Here is a 21178-nt window from a genome sequence, read left to right on the forward strand (position 1 = left end):
AATTACGGGCACAGATATGTGTGAAATTACTCAGAATGGTTCAAAGCTCTGTGGATGAATATGATGTGACATAGGATATTGAAAATTGCGTGCCTGATATGAGCAGCTACTTCTCAAAAGCCAAAAATATAAAAGACAATTGGAGAGGTCGCTAGTGGGCACCATCCTACTTAGCACTAATTCAGATTGATTGATTGTTAAGTTATAGATATTAGTGCTAAGCCAAATATTTCCTGTTCTTTTCTCACACAGAGTAAGTGGAAGACACAGTGACTGATCTAATGCCAGATACAGATGTTCACATAAAAAAAAGCAAAAGTCTTGGGTATTCATTGGCCTATGGAGGTCCAGACTATATTTCACTGTACTGTACACATTTTCATTTTCATTTTAGTCAGATACTCTCATTTAAAAAAAAAGGACCAGGCAGAAATACCTTGGCCCAGTTCAAAGGCAAAGGCTATTATTGCTAAGTGGCCTCCAAAGAAATCATATTGACTGGATTTCCACTGTTTTTTATCAGCTGTGTGAGATGGAAGTTTTCTGGTTTTCAAATTTTTGGCTCTATGAGGCACTACTCATTCAGCGCTATCCTGAGATCAACTGCCAGTGTGTCAGAGCTTTCACCTTTCTGGCAAGGCTCTGTGGGGATACTGAGGAGTTGTGGCAATCACATCTGTTTCCAGTGCTTGCTGACTCCTTGGATTTTTATGTAAATTTAGATACCATTTCTAAATCCACTTGATTTTTCCTGTTCTTTATTTTCCTGCATCTCTGGAGTGGCTCTTCACAATGTTGATTGTCTTTTTATCACACTTTTAACTGAGTAGCTGAAGTAGTTGTGTTTCCAGTGCCTCTCCTAAGAAAAGGAGGATTTTTCAGCTACTATAGTTCATGTGGTTTGATGTGCTTAGCACACTGTGGGACACTGGTCTTTTTTCCCCCTGCATTGTTAATATTCCTTCTTTGTACAGCACTTCAGCAGCCTCAGTGCTTTGCCCGTGGGCAGTGGTCTGGACACATCTCTTGATGTGATGAATTCTCTCACTATGTGATTACTTTTGTTTCAATTTCTTACTGTCTGGAGATTATTTTTCTATGTCTTTTATCTCTTGTCTGCTAGAAGTATTGAGTGAGATGACAAGCCCTTGAGGATTACTTTAGGGTATCACTTTGTCCTGGAGGCTTGACTTCAGGTTCTGTGGCCAAGCCTCAAGGCCTCCAAAAAGATTTGTTGAAGATGTCTGCCTCAGAGCTGATTGTGGACCCAGTATCCAAATTGCAGCTTTTCATCTCTCTACAGTAGGGACATTTGAAGGAGGAAGACTTAACAATATGGACTAATGGTACAGAACTGCCCCTCAAAACTGCTGTCTAAAGCCTGACACAAAGGCAGCCTTTTGCCTCAGCTCTTAGAATTTAAGGTAAGTAATTTCAGTGCAGAATACTATGAAGCTCTTCTGAGCTTCAGTTTTCATGCTACAGTCTTGATGCAGCTAAAGGTGTGGCTGTGAACAGAATGACTGCTTCTGAGGTCAAGACTGGTAGCACCAGAGCCAAGTGGCATCATGCTGCTGACATGCATGAATCAGAGTAGCACTATGTTGGTGATGAAGATACCAATACTACTGGAAGTGCCAGGTCATTATGAGCTGGTGGAGCTAAGTTCCACCAATAATGCCCCAGCTGTCAACCACTCTGTAGAAAATAACACGTGTGTAGTGGGAGTGCTAAACTATAGGATGTTGTACAGTCAGAAGCCACTGGGGGACTCTTTAGGAGTTGAAGCTGGTCCAGTTCTATCATCTGTCTCTGGATAATAAATCAGAGCTGATTATGTGCTAATGCAAGGGAACAGAGGTAAAATTCTGACATTTAAATCAATGGGAATTTTGCTATAGACTTCAAAAAGGCCAGGATTTCCATGTCTGTATTGCAGTACAAACCTTATGTTGTCACCATCTTGAAAATCATATGTCCCTCCCTATAGCTGTTTGTTATCTGTTCAATGTTTCACTTACCTTTCCCACCTCTCACTGTAGATGGACAGTATGAGACATTTCCACAATTCTCCTTATGCAACTTCTTTCTGCCTTCATGATTGGAGACTGGAGTGGTGTGGAGAGGGCGAATAAAGAAAAGTTATTTATTAGTTCCCTAAATAGAAGAACTAGAGGACACCAAATGAAATTAATGGGGAGCAGGTTTAAAACTAATAAAAGAAAGTTCTTTTTCACACAGTGTGTAGTCAACCTGTGGAACTCTTTGCCAGAGGAGGCTGTGAAGGCTAGGACTATAATAGAGTTTAAAGAGAAGCTAGAAAATTTCATGGAGGTTAGGTCCATAAAAGGCTATTAGCCAGGGGATAAAATGGTGTCCTTGGCCTCTGTTTGTCAGAGGCTGGAGAGGGATGGCAGAAGACAAATCGCTTGATCATTGTCTTCGGTCCACCCTCTCTGGGGCACCTGGTGTTGGCCGCTGTCGGTAGACAGGATACTGGGCTAGATGGACCTTTGCTCTGACCCAGTACGGCCGTTCTTATGTTCTTATGTTCTTATTCTATGGGTGCGTCTAGACTGGCAAGATTTTGCGCAGAAGCAAAAATTTTCCAGCTGTCTACACTGGCCACTTGAATTTGCGCAAGAGCACTGACTTTGTAATGTACAAAATCAGTGCTTCTTGCGCAAATACTTTCACGCTCCCACTCGGAAAAAAGCCCTCTTGTGCAAGAATACTTGCACAAGAGGGCCAGTGTAGACAGAGAAGAACTGTTTTGCGCAAAAAAGCCATGATGGCTAAAATGGCGATTGGGGCTTTCTTGCACAAAATCGTGTCTAGACTGGCCATGGATGCTTTTGCGCAAAAGCATCCATGCCAATCTAGACGCACTTTTGTGGAAATACTTTTAATGGAAAAACTTTTCTGTTAAAAGTATTTCTGCAAAATCATGCCAGTCTAGATGCAGCCTATGGGTTTGTGGAAAATCCTCACAAGCCATTTAGTCTCCTGCAAGAAATATTACTGTAAATCTTCTTTGCAACAAGAATAAGAATGTTGACTGGAAATGACTAAATGTATTTTAAGTATGAATTTATTTTAATTTTGCTGATAAATGAAAGTTGAGTGCTTTTGTTGTGCAAGGTTTTTTCCTATTTGTAGAGAGATTTGATGTTGAATTTTCCATAAACTGATGACCTAATGTCATTTTAAGACATTTCTCCCAGACTATTCCAGCTTCCTCAAAAGTGGTTTCAGGCACCTAGATTTTGGGGGCATGTGGAGGGTTCTCACGGACTTACCAATCTTTGTGGTATACAAAACATTTGATATTTATCACATTGAAGGGTTAAACTGGACTTTTCCAATTTGACATGTGCTAATAATGATTATTCAAACCTGACTGGACCACCTTGGACTCCCAGATGGTCTTCACACTTCATTTGTCCAAAGAACTTAAAGGAAGGTGCTTTAAAGTAGAAAAAACAAAAAAACAACGAACAGTCTAGTAGCACCTTAAAAACTAAGAAAACATGTAGATGGTATCATGAGCTTTCATGGATACAACCCACTTCTTCAGCTATTCCTCTAAAGCTATAAAATAGAGCAAGTGAAATTCCTACACCATGAAGTTCAAGGAAAAGTCTGAGAATTCTCAGCTTTCAGGTCAACAAACTATGAGGGAAGACTCATGTTCCAGAATCTCCAAGACTGATCACCATAGAAAGTCATGACATCAATCAGCAGGGTCTAGCTCCTCAAAACTACGTAGGCACCTAACTCCCATTGATTTTAGTGAAAGTTAAGATCTTAAGTACCTGTGAGGATCTGGACCTAGGCCACTCCAGTCTTTGACCAGTCCATTTTCCAGAAGCACCTGAAGGAGGTTCACTAGAAAGAAACTGTGTGGCAACAGAACACCACTAAGTAGCTCTGACTGAAGTTCCATATGAGATTTCAGAAAATTACAAGAGCTGAGGAGTCTCCGAAGTATCTTAAGTATCTTACATCCCCCTCCTCCGAGTATGTCTATACTACAGATTTTTTTTTGAAAAACAGCAGTTTTTCTGAAAAAACTTGAGTGACGACCACACTGCTTTTAATTTTCTTTAAAAAGAATGTGATTGAACAGTGGTTTTTCCGACATTGGTAAACCTCATTCCATGAGGAAGAAGCCTTTTTCTGAAATGGCTCTTTCAGAAAAAGGCGTGTGTGGACAGGGAAGCAGGAGTTCTTTCGAAAGAAGAGGAAAGAGGATAAAGCACAGGTGCCCTGGTGGCCACTCTGGCCATAGTAATCATAGCTTGAATGCGAGATAGTGTCCATGCACTGTGGACGCTATCTGTTGAAAAAACAGATCACTTTTTCGATGCACTTTGGCAGTCTGGACGCTCTCTTTTGGAAGAAGTTTTTCCAGAAGATCTCTTCCAGAAAAGATTTCTGAAAGAAGCCTGCAGACTAGACACAGCCCCACCCTCCCTCATACACACACATACACACACACACCCTCATGTGAACACAGCCCTGGTCTACACTAGGGAGTTATTTCGAAATAACAAGCAAAGAGTCCACACTGCCAAGCCTGTTATTTTGAAACCCAGCTTTCCATGAGGAATAATGCTTATTTCTAAATAGTTATTTTGAAATAGTATTACTGTGGATGTTCCATTGCTGCTATTTCAAAATAAATACTCCCCAGAGTCATTCAAAGTAATTACTCCCCAGTGCTTCCTGAGGCTCTAAGTCGAGGTAGCATGTCCACATTAAGGGAGCCTGCCTCAGACTAATTTTGAGGATTCCCAGTAGTAGGGACATGATATTTTGAGAGTTATTTTGGGAGTTATTATTTCAAAATAAGTTATTTTGAAGTAATTTCTTAGTGTAGACATGCCCTCAAAATCCACATTGGGAAGGTACCAGAACAAATTGTCCAGCTTTAAACAGCTCTAAATATTGTTATATAAAGAAACATTACAATGTTTCCTATGTGAGAAAGTCTTAAGAAACTTGCAATTATCATCTCAATATCTGGTAGGTATGAGTTGTTAAACTTCAGCTTACCAGGAGAGTCCTGAAAAAACTTTTTGTTATAGTATCTCTGTGCAGGGTTGGGTGTGGAGTGGGAAGGAAGGATTAGCTACCATGCAAGAATCTAACAGAGAAGTTTTATAATTGGCTCTGAAATTGAGGTCCAGACATAAGATAATAATTTGATTTCAATATTAAAGTAGTTAACCATTTAAACTAAAGATTTGATCAGTAAAATTCATCTTTTGGGCTTTAAAGATCAGCGAGCCAGTTTTAGAATGCATGAGTATTCATTATTTGTAGGTGTAAATTTGGTGTTTAACTAATTTAATTCCAATGCAATATTGAGACTAATTTGTTTGATTTTGATTGGCTATTTTAATGTTCTTAATTTAATTTATCAATTGTAGCTTAGCTAGGTGATAGACTTTCTTGGGTATTTTTTGTAAATGTTTTAATAAAATCTATAAAATTGATACTAACTCACATTTCTTTCAATAAGACACAGAAGTCCACAATCTTTGATGTATCTGAGACCCAAGGGAGGAACGCCTCTGTGTTAGACTTGAAACTAAAATGTATATAATGAGATGTTTTACTGCATGCATATTTAATTGTTTTTTTCCTATAGTTGACGCTAATTAAGTTACTTTGTTAATGGGGCTGATATTGTGCGTCAAACTTGGAAGATGTGTACATCAAAAAACAAGACAATAAGAATAGAAATGAAATCATTTCCCCTAGTCTCCTTACTTTTAATAGTCTAATTAAAAGAGCCTGGCTTTGTTCTGCTTTTTTATTATAGTCATGGTGATAATGGGATTTTGCTGAGAATAATAAGCCTTGGTGACACTTGTAGGTGATGTGGTATGGTGTCTGATTGGAATGTATGAATATATAAGGAACAGAACAAGTACTTGGGTGACTTGCAAAAGTCATTGGACAGATAAGGCTGCTCCACAGAATCATTATATTTCAGCTGGTACTGCTATTATGGAAACTACCCAGATTCCATGGTAATGCCCCAAGCTATCTGTCTTGTGTGGGACGCAGCCAATGCACTGTGTTTACATACAAGCTTACCTGAAAGCTTTCAAAGCTTTGTAGGTTGTTGCATCTGTGCCAGCATTTTCAGTGCAATTTCTTGGAGCAGTGTATGATGTCTACAATATGTAATATTTGTTATATAGGCAGACCACATGAGTCAGCATAGTCCTGTGACCAAGGCACAATTGGTCTGGATTATGTCCTTTGGCTCTGATACTGACCTCTCTGTGATCTTGGGCATGTTTCTTTACCTCTCTGTCCCTACACCTTTTTTCCATTTGAAGAAACGAATAGTGACACTTACCTCCCTTTTTATAGGGCTTTGAAGTCCAAGGATGAAAATATTATATAAGAACTAATTATTTCTTTCACTAATTCACACTTCTGCTTTGTTTGGATGATGCTTTGAATGTCTCTGTCCTGCATGAGGGGAAAGCACAATGCTAACACCTCACATTAAAATTGCAGCTGCTATGGTGGAAAGTCATCCACTTCACTCATAGCTTCTGCCACATGGATTTGTGCCTGGAAGCCCAGAGTCTGTTACAATGAGGAAAGCTATTTAAATATCCCCCGCGGCATTTTCATTTTCATGGCCGCCGCTTTTTTCTGGCTTGGAGATAAGCCGGAGAAAAGCATCCAGACTGGCGCGATCCTCCGGAATAAAGCCCTACTTGCAAGTAGGAATAAGAGATCCTCCGGAATAGGGCTTTATTCCGGAGGATCGCGCCAGTCTGGACGCTTTTCTCCGGCTTATCTCCAAGCTGGAAAAAAGCGGCGGCCATGAAAATGCAAATGCCGCGGGGGATATTTAAATCCCCCGCGGATTTGCCTCTTCCAAAGTGCCACATTTGCATGCCTATTCCGTAATAGGGGGCCAATGTAGACATAGCCACACAGTATAGTGTAAATATAATATCAAGAAATATTTTTAAAAATTGAAAAAAATCCTATATGATTTTTCCTGGGTTAGAGACAGGCATAAGAGGTAAAAAGAATGAACCAAACTTGTCAGATATTAGTCATGTTGTTAAATACACTCCCAGGAGTTACTCAGATACTTCAGTGTTGACAGTGGCATAAAAATCTGGATTGAAAACAGTTTCTACTGCTATCTGTTGGTAAAGAGCTATAAGAATAAATGGCTAAATGCTGAGCTTCACAGAAATAGATTGAGGGGCATGCTGATATTATTTAAATTTTTATGTGTACTTCCATAATACTACACAGTTGAGGAGGGGTTTGAGATGTGTTTGATTTTCTTTGTCAGAAGGTTTTAATAGACTCATGGATTATGAAGAAAGACCTAACTTATTCACAATAATAGAACATTTAATCTTCATTTTCTAAATGTGATGAGTTCGCTGACATCTTATTCTCCTAAGAGAAAACCCTGCTCAAGTTGTGCAAGAATATTTCACCAAATGTTGTGGCTTAAGGACCTTATAACTGATGAAAAATGTGTGCATCTTATCATACAAATTACAAAAGAGAAAAATAACCCTAAATTATCAAAATACAATGCTATATGGGCACACAATTAGTGGAATGTTTTGTTTTTCTTTGCAATATAGTCTATCACTCAAATGTTAGTTGTCTGTGATTATTTCTGATAATGATAAAGTAAGTTAATGAGCTATAATTAGCTATAGAGTAATTTTGATCACACCCCTCTTAATGCATTTGTGGTTATTTTAAAGTACACAATTTCAAAAACAAGTATTTTAAATATTCTGGACAAAACCCAACACTGGTGACATAAGTCACCTGTGACATAAGTGGAGTCATATGGGGGGGTGTGAATTTATCCCTCTGTGACCTGATATCTAGTCACTGTTTCCTCGGTATACTGCAAATGAGAATCACTACATGTGCAGTCCTAGGAGCAACATCTGTTTAATTGTTTCCCATTCCAGTTAAGTTTCCATGTAGACCATTAATCTTAAGAATAAAATAGTGATTTTTTCTAGTGGGAGAAGGGAGGGGAAGGATAAGCCTTACGCTATGCATATTGACTATCACCACATGTCTAAGTCTCCAGAAGCTGTGCAGCTGCTTAAGGGTATGTCTACGCTACAGTGTTATTTTGAAATATCTTATATATAATAGTTATTTCAAAATAGCTTATTTTGAAATAACGCATCTACACACAAAATGAATTTCGAAATAGCATTTTGCTATTTCGAAATAGCACGGCCACACTGAGTGGACGCTTAATCTCATTTAAGGCTGGCCAGAACTTTGTGGGGCTGCTGCCTGAGGCTATGTGAGGTCTGTACTTAAAGGGACCGCCCTGGACAGCCAGTTCTCAGGTTTCTCTGCTTGCTTGTCTACCTCAATGAGGGACAGCAAAGGATTTTGTTTCTGTATTCTCTGGTTGCCCTCACTTGGGACACCATAGCACTCTGCAACATGGAGCCAGAGCTGCCCCCGGGCACTCTGGTGCTTCTCTTAGATGCATTGCTGCGAGCCTGGCTGCACTTTCTGCAGGCTGCCATCCGGGAGGTCCATCGTGGGGCTGTCAGTATCCAGGAGGCCCTGCGGGAGATCTTCCACCCTGGGGAGCACTAAGAGCCTCCCTAGTCTGCCCCACTGGGGGCTTGTGCCTCATTCCTCCCTCACATCCTTCCACTAACCCCCCCCTCACCATCCAACCCCCTTCCTGATGTCAAATAAAATACACGTATTTTCATGAACACAAACTCTCTTTATTTAACAAAACTGGGAGCGGGGGGAGGGAATGAAACTCTGGTGAAACTGAGGAAAGGAAGTGGGAGAGGAGAAGGGAGGGTGAGAGAGGGGAGGGGGAAACCTGGGAGGAGGGAGCTGGAAGGGGGAAGCAGGAGGGAGAAGGGGGAGGGGAAGCTCAGGGCTCAGGGTTGGGGGTGTTGCCGGACCAACTTGATTTTCAAGCTGCTCCTGGGTTCGCATGTGGCCTTTGGTAGGCAGGCTGGTGGCTATCCTTCCGTAGAAGGCCGAGTTCCTCCATCTAGTGTGGAGATCATGGACATTGGGGGCATCCCTCCCAAACCTGAATAAGGTCTATGATCTCCATCCTGGACCAGGAAGGCGCCTGCCTTCTCCGGACCCTGGCAGGCTCCTGGGAGCTGGCAGACTGCTCCAAGGGAGCGGTAGAGGGCTGGCTGCCAGTGGCTTGCTGGCTCATGTTTTGGGGCCACTGGATCGGGGCAATGACTGCTGGCTCTGGGCTGGCAGGCTTGGAGCTGGCACAGGTACTATGGCCAGAGTCTACCGCTTTAATGACTCGGGGAGGGGGGAGAGAAGTGTTCTTGGTTGAGGCTGGAGAAGTGTTCTTGGTTGAGGCCACCAGGGCACCCTGGGAAGGCTGGAGGCCCCCTATTTTGAAATAAGTGTCTACACAGCATTTATTTCAAAATAGCTATTTAGAATTTGGCGTTATTCCTCATAGAATGAGGTTTACCAAATTTGAAATAAGTGCTCCGCTATTTCGAATTTATTTCAAAATAGTGGTTTGGCTGTGTAGATGCTAGGAAAGTTATTTTGAAATAACAGCTGTTATTTCGAAATAACTTTGCTGTGTAGACATACTCATACATGTTTGTTCTGCAGTGTTTGTTACATTACATTTGGTACAGGATTCATGGATCTGTTATTAATAGTATGTTGCTAGTACCTTATATCACTTTTTTGGGCATCTTCAAGATGACTCTGAGGCAGATGTTGGCTTCACAGAGGTCTTGGTACATAAATTATATAAGATAGGTTATTCTATGGGTCAGAGTAAATGGAATGTGGCTAATGCAATAATTAACAAATTTCTCTTCTTCCAGGAGATGTTTTTGGCAGATTCTGGAGGATCAAATCCAAAGCTTTGTGATGGCTTTGGGGACACATGATTTTTTTCCTTTCTCCATTGCAGTTCACTTGGTGGCATTTCACGCTGTATGTACAAATGCTTCAGGGCAGGGAATGTGTCGTACTCTGTAGAACATCATGTCAGTCTATGGCCCTTTCTAAAATTCATTAATAAATAACAAGCAGCTACTGTTTACTCTTTTCCAGAGGGAATGGAATGGAAGAAGGCCAGCAAGAGGAGTAGATGTCTGAATTCCTTCTGTTTCCTTAGCTAAGTGGACATTGGTCAAAATCCATGCTTCACTGAACAAAGACCCCAACTACCTTACCCATTACAAAGATAGCTTCCCCAATTATCACCTCTAATACCATTAACTCACAGACATCTACCCTTCCCCACCTCTAATATCATTAACTCACAGGCATTTACCTTCCTTCCCCCCCCCCCCCGCATCCCCTTTCTGATCTGAAATTTGATTTGTCCTTTTCATATGTGTTCATTTTTTTTTAATTGTATCCTTTGGTATATATGGTTGTGACTATTTTCTTCCACTATTTGATCTGAGGAAGTGGGTCTGGCCCACGAAAGCTCATCACCTAATAAACCATCTTGTTAGTCTTTAAAGTGCTACATAGTCCTGTATTTTGTTTCATGCTTCACTTCAACTGCCTTCTGTTCTATTTCACCTTTTAGCATGGTTTTCTCTCATTTTGGTAGGGATTATGAGGTGGAGATCAGACATGACCATTTCAGGTAAGAGAGTTTGTATAGATTTAAGAAATACATTGGATTTTTGTATGTGTGTATGTAGAGAACTGTTCTATACATATGCTTTAAAACCAACCCCAGGGAAGACCAGCCAAATCACTCATTTGCCTGGTATGAGCTCGAGGGGCTACCTAACCCGTTGACCAAGTGCCAGAGAGGGATGATTTTGCACAGCATTCAGTAATGCTTTTTCAGTCTTCTGCTTTTTCCTTAACTACCTCTGACTAGCCTGAGATTTGAGCCTCATGTCCAAAGCAGAGTATGGATCTGAGGCTTGGGATATTCTGAAATTAGAGCGGTCATGATCATTGTTTTTCTGGTTCAGGGTAAGGGTGCCTGCAGTTAGTCCCTCCTGCTGAAAGATGTTAATTTGTTTTTTGCTCACTCACTAAACTCTAACAGTCCCTCTTTCTGCTGTTAGTAGCAATTAATAATCTAGATTTGTAGCTGTGACGGGGCGGACTTGCTGTCCAGGAGCAGAGCCGATCCGCCCTGCATTCAGCCCGCGCCTACCCCCACACTTTATGGGGGGCAGAGAGAACACACGGCTGTCTGAGCCATCTGTTCCCGTGTGGCAGCCCAGCTGAGCGGCGCTACAGCCGGGAGATGCCGAACACTGCCATGGCACCAGCATGCCGGGCTTTACGTCACAAAGGAGGGGGCGGGGTCTGGTGAGGCAATGAGGAATGTGCGTCAGGGGAGGAGCTAAGAAGGGGGGTGGATCAGGTGGGCGGTTCAAAAGGGAGATGGATGTGAGCGAGAGGGGGAAGAGGGCGAGGATGCGAGAGAGGGCGAGACACCCAGATGGAGGAGTGGCGAGAGTAGATGGGCGAAAGAGAGGAGGCAAACGGGCAAGAGAGTAGAAGAGTTGGGGAAAAGCCAGGAGAATTCCCACGTCTGGGGTGAAGACACAGAGGAGTGGACAGAATAGGAATAAGGTGGACCTACTTCAGCGGCTCGGGGTGGGGGGAAGAAGCCCAGGGTGGAGCCTCAAGGCCCACAGGCTTGTGTGTTTCGGCTGTAGCCCCACCAGCCTGACAGGTCTCTGCCTGCTCCTGTCCTTATGGCCCTGGGTTAGGACCTGTGAGAGGGGGCGGGTCCGGGTCCCTCTACCCCTACCCGCCACTGGCGGGAGTGATACACTGGAGACTACTGTGGCTTGAGACAATAATAGATGGTCACAAAGGCTGGAGAGTTGGACAATTGTACATAGAAGGGATAGCCGGGTAGCCGCTAAACCCCAGGGTAAGCTGGGGAAAAGAGGGAGCGTACTCCTCCACAGTAGCCATAAGAATTTACATTCAAAGTGGACGTAGCCAGGTAGGAGAGAACTGGCTTTATGACTGGATACTTTCCACCATGTGGAGAGGTGAGATGAGGGGCCAATTCATTGTCTCATGAACAGACTGATAGTGCCCATGTTGTATAGCAACATTTTTCCATTTTACACTGGAGGAAGATGAAAATAGATGCACACTAATTATTGTTAGTGTTACTATTTTGCCAGATAGTGTAACACTAAGGGCTGAGTTCCACATGTAGAAATGTTTAATAAAATTGCAAAAGAAAACCTGCTCCAGCTCCAGTCCAGAAACCTGCAAAATGTAGAAACCTCCCCTAAGCACCTCTAATAGGCACTGTATTGTATCCATGCTAGTAAGCAGTGAGTCTGTGCATAACAAAAAACAGAAAAACAAACAAAAAAATTTATTAAGGGGAAAGGGAACACAAAAACAATTTGGGAAAATACAAAAACAATTATGAAAACTTTTCCTCCCAGTTTGTTAGTGTCCTTTAAGTCCGTTTCCTACTTTGTGGTATGAAAGTCCAACAGTCCAATGTCCCTTCAGTACATCTTTCCCCCTTTCCCTCTGCTGCATATCACTAACATTTTGTTCCTGGGCATCAGACAAATCCCAGAGCCCAGGAGTACAGCAGCTGGATTCATCTTCAGCTTCTGAGAAAAGTGAAACCTGTGCCACTTGTACAGTTGCTGCTTTGCCACCTGCTAACATCCAGCATTAACCACCAGATATGAATACTTATCTCCCCCGGGGCCAGTTGGCTTACACTTGGGTTTTACACCATGCTTAGCAAGTGAGACAAATGCTATGGTGATCTCTGAGGTCATATTAAGTTCAGTTCTGTTAATCATTAGTCATACAACAAGGATAATGACATTTCATTATCTCTGTATCTAGCACTTCAGTAAATTTTAACCCAAAACAACCAGAATTGGTCATATTGACAAAGAATATATGTCAAGACAAATAAGGTTTGCTCATGAGATCTTTTCTTCCAGTTTCTCAATAGATGGCAGCAGAGAGTTCCTTCAGATCATATGCTTATTTCAATCTTCTCTATATTTGAGTTTGTCTATCTGTCTGTTTGTTCAAAACTCCTCCTAAACGGTAAGAGTTAGGACCCACCAAATTCAGTATACAGCTTACGCTTATCATAACTTAAAATAACGTGTTTGGTTGTGCCAGGAACTCCAGGTTGCAGATATGAATGCCACAAATGCAGCAGAGGAACTCACACTAGGCAACACTCTCTCCCTCCAACAGCGTGAGAAGGTTCAGCACCTGCCAAACTCCTTTTGTGGAATGTTTACTTCCCTACCGGGACATACTGTGGTCATCTATAATAAAATTCAAATGACCCCGAGGACTGTGGTCCAAGAAGCAACTCGCCCTCTTCCCTGGCAAAGGCGGGAAGTGGTCCAGAAGGAAATCAAGACATTGATGGAATTAGGCATGATAGAACCCTGCCAGAGCAAGTGGCGAAACACTGTGGTGGTGGTCCCGAAACCGGACGGGACCCTATGTTTCTGCATTGACTTTCACAAAGTCAATGCGATTTCCAAGTTCGACACTTACCCAATGCCCCGAGTTGATAAGCAGCTGGACCAGCTGGGGACAGCCAAATATATCACAACTCTCGATCTCACCAACAGGTACTAGCAGATCCCTCTTGACCCATGATCCAGAGAGAAGACCGCCTTTGCTACCCCAGATGGACTCTACCATTTCACTCACATGCCGTTCAGCCTACATGAGGCATTGGCAATGTTCCAGCAGCTAATGGACCGCCTTTTGAGCACCCACACCAGGTATGCAGCAATCTACCTGGAGGAAGTGGTGATGTACAGCAAAAACTGGGACACTCACCTGAGGCAGCTAGCAACCATCCTCTGGACTCTGCAGTGGGCTTGGCTTACCACCAACCCCCAAAAGTGTCGAGTTGGGTGGCAAGAGACAAGGTATCTGGAGTATACCCTGGGCAGAGGACAAGTCCGTCCCCTTATTGGGAAGGTCCAGGCATTACAAGGCCTGGCCCCAAAGACCAAGTGGCAGGTCTGACAATTCCTAGGCCTGGCTGGTTATTATCGGCGGTTTGTACCCCAGTTCGCAAAGATTGCAGCTCACCTCTCTCCTAAAGAAGGATAGCTCCCAACAAATCGGCTGGACTGTGGAATGTAAAGAGGCCTTTCTCATATTGAAAAGGATCTTGTCACACGAACTGGTACTCTTTAGCCCTGATTTTATCTGGGAATTTTTGTTATAAGCAAAACCCTTGCTTTTGTCGGCTCTCGGCCAGTGAGCAAACCTGACCCCCACCCGGTTGGGTTCCAGCCGGAGCTTTAAACTTCTTGAACTTCTTGTGTTAAACATTTGTCTGTCTGCTGCTGGGCCTTATAAACTGCTAGCCCAGGCTGTGTCCCAGGTTGGGCTTAATAAACTGTTGGTCAGCCTGCAGCTAGGTCGAGATGTGCCATGCAAAGTGTGGGGCGACTGTGGCACTGCAGCTGCCCTCCTGCTGGGCAGTCTAGGGAGTCAGCATGGCCTCCCGCTGACCTGGACCCTTTACAAGGATCCAAGCAATGCCGGGTAAATGCGCTAGTTGTATACATTACATTAGTGCCTTAAAGCCCTACCTGCAATCAGAACACTATTGTGTTAGCTATTGTACTTACACACAATAAAAGAAAGTCACCACTTCAAAGAGTTCATAATATATAGGCAAGATTGTTGAATAGATTTTTCTCTCACACTCAGTGATTTGCTAGTTGTGGCCATTGCACAAAATGAACATGTGAAGAGGTATAAACTGCAGGTGAAAAAGCACTTAAAAAACCGTAATTCATTTTCTTTGCAAGCCTGCCCAATGCAAAGCTTCCCTACTCTGATTCTCGACTACACTCAACCCTATTGTGATCATTTTTAATGTACTGTGTGGACTGCTTAGTTTTGACAAATTTAAAATGAGTCTAACCAAGGAAAATCATTTTTTGGGGTTCCAGGCAGGGTGGTCTGATCATTTGCCAAGATTAGTATGGGGACCTCCATCTAGCCACTTGCGGTCAAAATGTATACGATATTAGTACTGTGCACAGAATAAAGTAACTTGTCCCTGAATTCTAATCTGTGGTCTGTGGCGCATGTGCCTATTGTCCACAGAGAATTGGCTAGGCATGTGGTTCTGGCTCTCCTTGCTGTGAGCTTACTTTAAGTGAGGAAGATTTAAGGTGGGAAGTGCGGATGGGGGGAGAAAGAGAGGGAGCAGAACAAGACAATAAAAATAATCTCCTGACATCCATCGTGTACATAATACACCAATTAAAAATTTATCCACATCACCCCTGAATTTGGCCCAATGATACTAGAGAATAGCAATATTTCATAACACTATAACTTAGGGTAGCGTTTATGTTACATTCTGTTTTTGTGAATGGGTACTAAGCATATGTGCTGAAGCAATGCTAGATTTTTTCATAACTTTATGCAGTTATAATATTAATCACTTATTATGATTTACTTTTCATTTCTAGCTTAGTCTTTTAATATAGTTCTGGCAATTTTATAAATTTTATATATGGACATATTTGTTACTTCATAATAATAGATAATCTATTACTTTAAAAATACCATCTGACATACTATAATTAAATTTAATTTATAATCATTTAAATGTGATCTCTACAGATGCATAAATGTTTTGATGAGCATCCTCAACTGAGAACTTGTATAGATGGAACAGTTTACTTTTTTATATTTTGCAACAGATATAGTTAATGATTTGAACTTTCCACATATAACACTTTAAAGCCGTGTAATTCTAAAATGTGAATACAATGCAAACATATTATGAATGAATGAGTTTAATAAGAAAAAATGTAAGCTATGTAGTGATAGTAGGATATGACACAATATACTTCAACTGAAGTCAGTATTTTTTCCATCTGAGATGACTAAATTTGTATTTGTCAGTGTAAATGTATTTAGTGAATGTCTAGGATGATGAAGTACTAACTTAAAATAATTACTTTTCAAATGCAGTACTATTTGTATTCATTCACCTTGCTACATTAAATTATAAAAGTATTGAGCCATGCTGTATCTTGACTGCTATGTTTGATTTCTAATACTGACATCAGCACATACTGGAATTCAATAAATGGTAGCTCATCTTCCAAAACTTTACATCGTGTTCAAGGAAGATCCCCTCTAAACTAAACAGGGAAATATTTCACAGTAAATGAATGGTGGCAGCAAATGCATGCCCTTTACAACATATTACTTTGACGTGCTGCTTCTCATATTAACAATATGGTGTTACATCTATTTGTTGATACACAATGGTTGCCTGTACAACTACTACATAACTAATTATATTCTCAATAATAATTAGCACCTTTACAATGTCACATCTTCAGAGTACTGCACAAACAACTGATTGATCAGTGCTCACTGCTCCTTTCATTTTCTAACCTTTCATCTGAAATCCGTAGACAATTAAAGAAATTGTCTATTTTAATTTTTAATAAACCATTATCAGCTTATTACTGAGAGATAAGTAAGGAGCCAATGACATGACTGTTCATTAAAACAAGAAATGATATTATATTTTCCTCATTTATTTTCACAAAAAAAGTAATCAATTAGTAGCAGTGTGCCCTCCTGCTGTATATTTCATATTAAATAATATTTCTGAACTATTTCGAGGTCTTGTCTGCACAGGCTCTGAGATGCACTTACGGCATCACACCTTTTTCTTTCCTTCTTTAAGTGAAGATGGAAAGTTTTCTTGATAGTCAAGCTACGTTTTCTCTTTCTTAATTTCATTCTGTTGCTTCATCATTCCACCCTGGCAAAATAATTCCTCTTCACTAATATTTCAGATAGTCCTAAATATATATTTGCTGCTTTTTTCTCAAACCTGAAGTTGTCTGTATCACATAGGAACAGTTTAGTCAGTCTGAAATAGACTGGAACCATGATATGACAAGTATATAAAAGCTGATGTGCTTTAGGGCTAAGAGATTATCATGCCATCTGACAACATACAGGGAAATTGAAGTGAATATAAATTACATGCCACTGTGATGTAAAGAGGCCTTAGTGTCAGTTAGAGTTATGATTTGGATTTTTTTAACTACTGGTTTAGTTGTACTGGGGCAAACCTCTAGCACAGATGTAGTTTGTACCGATGCAATGCATCCTAGAGCTGCACCATTGAGCTGACAGCTGAGCTGATAGTTTTCATGTTCTGACTACTAGGAGTTTCCCGGCATCAGGGGCTAGACCTTGGGTCCAAAGCCAGGTGGACATTTAAGATTTAAGGCATACTTATTGCAAAATGCTGATTCATTGAAAGTGAACCTAGGTAACCTGGGCCAACCTTCAGGACATCTGCTGAGACCTGTCTCCATCCCACCTCTCAGAGTCTCGATGCTGATTGACCAAGCAGGTGGTTATTGATAAGGCAGATTCAGGTCCTTTTGTTCTCTTTAAAGACCAAACAAATAAGTCACAAGCAATCATGTATTTGATTATGCTGCTTCTCTCCAATTATTTTCTCTGTGCAGTTCCTGATTATCTCTAATGTGCCAGTTCTTTTCAAATAGTTGTGGAATGATGACTATGAGCAACTGTTGATAGCTCATTTGGGAGAATTTTATTCTGATCAATCTGTGTGTCTCAGGGGGCTGGTTAGGGGCAGGACATCACTAAGGTCTGTTGCAGGATCTCAGCCTATTGGGGAAAGGTGGTGGAGAGGTGGGGACTTCAGTGAGAGATGCTGACCTCAACCAGACGACACAGAGATGCAAGGTAGGAGCAACTTCAGAGAGCCCCCGTTATGGTTTTATGGGAGGCCCTCCCAAAAAGATGGAGCTGGAATAGTGCTCTGAGATCAGAGACTGCTCCCCTCGGGTCCAGGGGGCAGCCTTTGGGATATCTGGTGACACGTCACAATCTCCCGCTTCTCTGAGTCTTTATACTGTTTGGCTGAGCAGGAGCTATTGACAGGGAGAAATTTTACCAATTTTCCAGTTTAACCGGTTGCTGCCCTTTCTTTGCAGGCTCCAATACAAGTTGCAGGTGACCCTGCACAGGATGGGCAGGGGGCAGTTATACCTTAGTGCTGGGAAGAACAGGAAAGTAGAAACTGGAAATCCATTTTCTAGTCTGTCATCATAGCCTGCACCCCAATGGGCCATCCTTGGTTAGGGCAGTCAATGCAAACATGCAGGTCCCTTCCTCCTTCAGGGACAAGGGAAGGAGTTAGACCTTCAAATCTTGGCTCTGGGCGGCTTTGGGAGGCTACGTCTAGACTGCATCCCTCTGTCGTCAGGCATGTCGAAATTGCTAATGAAGCAGGGATTTAAATATCCCACGCTTCACTAGCATAAACATGTCCGCTGCTTTTTTTCAAAACGAAGCTTTTTCGAAAAAAAACCCAGCAGTCTAGATGCAGATCTGTTGAAAATAAACCCTTTTTCAACAGATCCTGTATTCCTCAAAAGATGAGGCTAATCCAGTCACTGCCAGCGAGTGCTGATTGGCAGGCTAACAGCAGCTGGGAGGATCAAAGGCTAGGAAGCAGACTGGCAGAGAGGCTAATGAGGAGTGAGCAGGCAGGAAAAAGGAACTCCTGTCATCAGACTGCTAGAAAGCTGTCCTGAGACAACACCCCAAAAAGGAACAAAGAGGCCACCAGACCACACCGCCTGATGGACCAACAGAATGGAGTTCCAGATTCTTGGACATGCGGGATGGACTGACAGCCCCACTGAGCTGAGCAACCCAGAGCTTCATGCTCCCCGTTTGGCCTATGCACCGATGCACCAACTCACTGAGCCAGATAGCTCTGAAAGGGGAGAAAACAAACGAATGACCTAGGGAGATGTTGACAATGGGCGCATCAGGAGTCTTGGTTGCAGGAAAGATTCTGCCACTAGAAACTGCTCCAGGCCTAAGAACAAGCACCAGCCTTTTCCTAACTATAGAACCCTTTGCTCTAAATCTGGAGAATCAAGGGCCATATGCCCTGTGGAGAGGTAGAGCTCCCACATTACCCACCCATTTCACGGGAAGGACTCAGACACTTTTCTCTCCATTGGGGCGGAAGAGAGGGTAGAGACATGATAAGCCCCGAGGCCTCAGAGGATGGCTGCAGATGGCTGCAGATCCTTTCCTTTGTGGGGACATTGGACTGTACATTGCACTCAGAAACTTGGTGAACTGGCTGGAGGGCCAAGGCCTTAGATTCCTGTCACCAAACCTGGTTGATTATACACCTCCTCTTATTTGCATTGGCACTACTATGTGGGAAGCAATCCCACAAGATCCTAGAATGAGAAGCCAGGCCCAGTAACAACTAATGTGATACAATATATGTTCAGTCAGAGGGAAACCTTGGAGTCCCTGCAGGCATTGTTGCAGGAGAACTTGTTGAAATTTCAGAACCAGAAATGAACTGACAACAATGGGTCAGAATGTGAACATTTTAACCCAGTGAGAGGGTTTGTTGTTCCTGCCAACCTTGAGTCAAAACTACTGGCTAAATGGCAAGGATCACTGAAGGTTATAAACTGGGTAAGAGCAGTTGATGATGAAATCTGCTTTGCGGGGAAGAAAAACGAGACAAAAGCTATATCATGTGGACCTATTGAAAACTTGAAAAGACCAAGAGGGCCTCCTCATCCTGCCTTTTTCACCAGAACCTGAGCTCAAGTTGCCAGGGCCCTTAATCTAAAATGCTGGCATGAAAAGAAACAGCAAGTACAATGAAGGCCTCCTGTGACGGACCCGGAGGGGTCCGCACTAGAGGCGGGGACGGGACTCCCCCTCCCGCCGGGGAAACCGCACGCCACAAGCGGCGCGCCGACCGGCGCCGCGGCCCTGGAGCCAGGGCAGCGGGAAGCCCAAACCGGGGCGCCCCGCCAGAAGCGGGGGAGGGCGCGGACAGAGCCGAAGCGGCCGGCCCGCCCGCCCCGGCTTACGGCTCCGAACAAAGCACGGGCCCACGCCGGGGCGAGCGCGGCGGCACCGTGCGGGCGGGGCGGATCGCCTGGACGTTACTCCCCGGTGCCAATAAAGGTGGCGGCCGGGCTGCTGGGGGGGGGGGGGCGTAGGAATGAGGAGGTGGCGGCCCTGGCTTCCAGGGGCACCAAGTTCCCGGCCCCCCGGGCGACCAGGAAGGACGGCGTCGGCAACAGGCGGCTCGCACTGGGACGGACCTGGAGACTCCGGTGCGGTGAGTGACCCCCGACCTGCCCCGTCACCGGGGCGGGCCAGCAGGGAGTGGAAGGAGCCCGAGGCAGGGCCCTTTTGGCACCCGTGGGCAGATGAGTTGAGGGCTGCCCCCCCGTCCGCCGTGGAGGGCGACGTTTAGACGCCAAGCTCCACTTAGGGCCTCGGGCTGGGACCCGGTGGTGAGGGAGGGCCCGGGTCCCCCACTCCCCCATCCTCCCTGCAACCCTCGAGAGCTAGGACCTGGGTGGACGGGACCGTAGGAGGAACCACCCAAGGACCAGAACCCCCTCCCCCTTTCCCGACCATGCCATAACCCGCCCCCTCTCTCCAGCTGGAGGAGGGGCCCGGACTCGGGGTTCGCCGAACCCTCTCTGCCGTCAATGTCCGAGAGGTGATCACACCCTCAGCAGACCCTGCCGACGAACCCTGGGGTCAGGGACAAGGAGGGCAAACGAAGGCAGTAGGTCCACGGAGCCCCGCCCCCCTCAGCTCGGTGTGAAGCCAAAAAGGGGGGGTGCGAGACGCTCGCATCCGTAAACCCGCCACACCTCCCATTAGTGTTTTTAGCATGGCCAGGCCATTCTGATAGAGACTACAATCAAATGGGTCTGCCAACCCCAAAAGGAGTTACAAGATGAGTGGAGGGGGGTCATGAGTAGGGTCACTAGCCATCCAGGTTTTTCCAAACATGACCTCTTCTTTGGTCAGGTCATCCTCTGGGCAGATTTTGGAAATATTAACTATATCTGTGATTTTTCCTGGTATTCAATGCTGAATGGCTGAAGAGGCACTGTTTGGTCACCCAGAGCATCACAGAAGGAAGAGTGGCATGGTATTATATTGCCACCCTTCCATCTGCACTGCTGCTGCTGGTGGCATTGTCTCTTGATCTTGGTGGTAGCAAAGCAGTGATCGCTAGCAGGTCACCCTGCTCAGAATTCAGTGCCAAAACTAGCCACAA

Source organism: Pelodiscus sinensis, chromosome 3 (assembly GCF_049634645.1).
Source record: "Pelodiscus sinensis isolate JC-2024 chromosome 3, ASM4963464v1, whole genome shotgun sequence".
Lineage (NCBI taxonomy): Eukaryota > Metazoa > Chordata > Testudines > Trionychidae > Pelodiscus > Pelodiscus sinensis.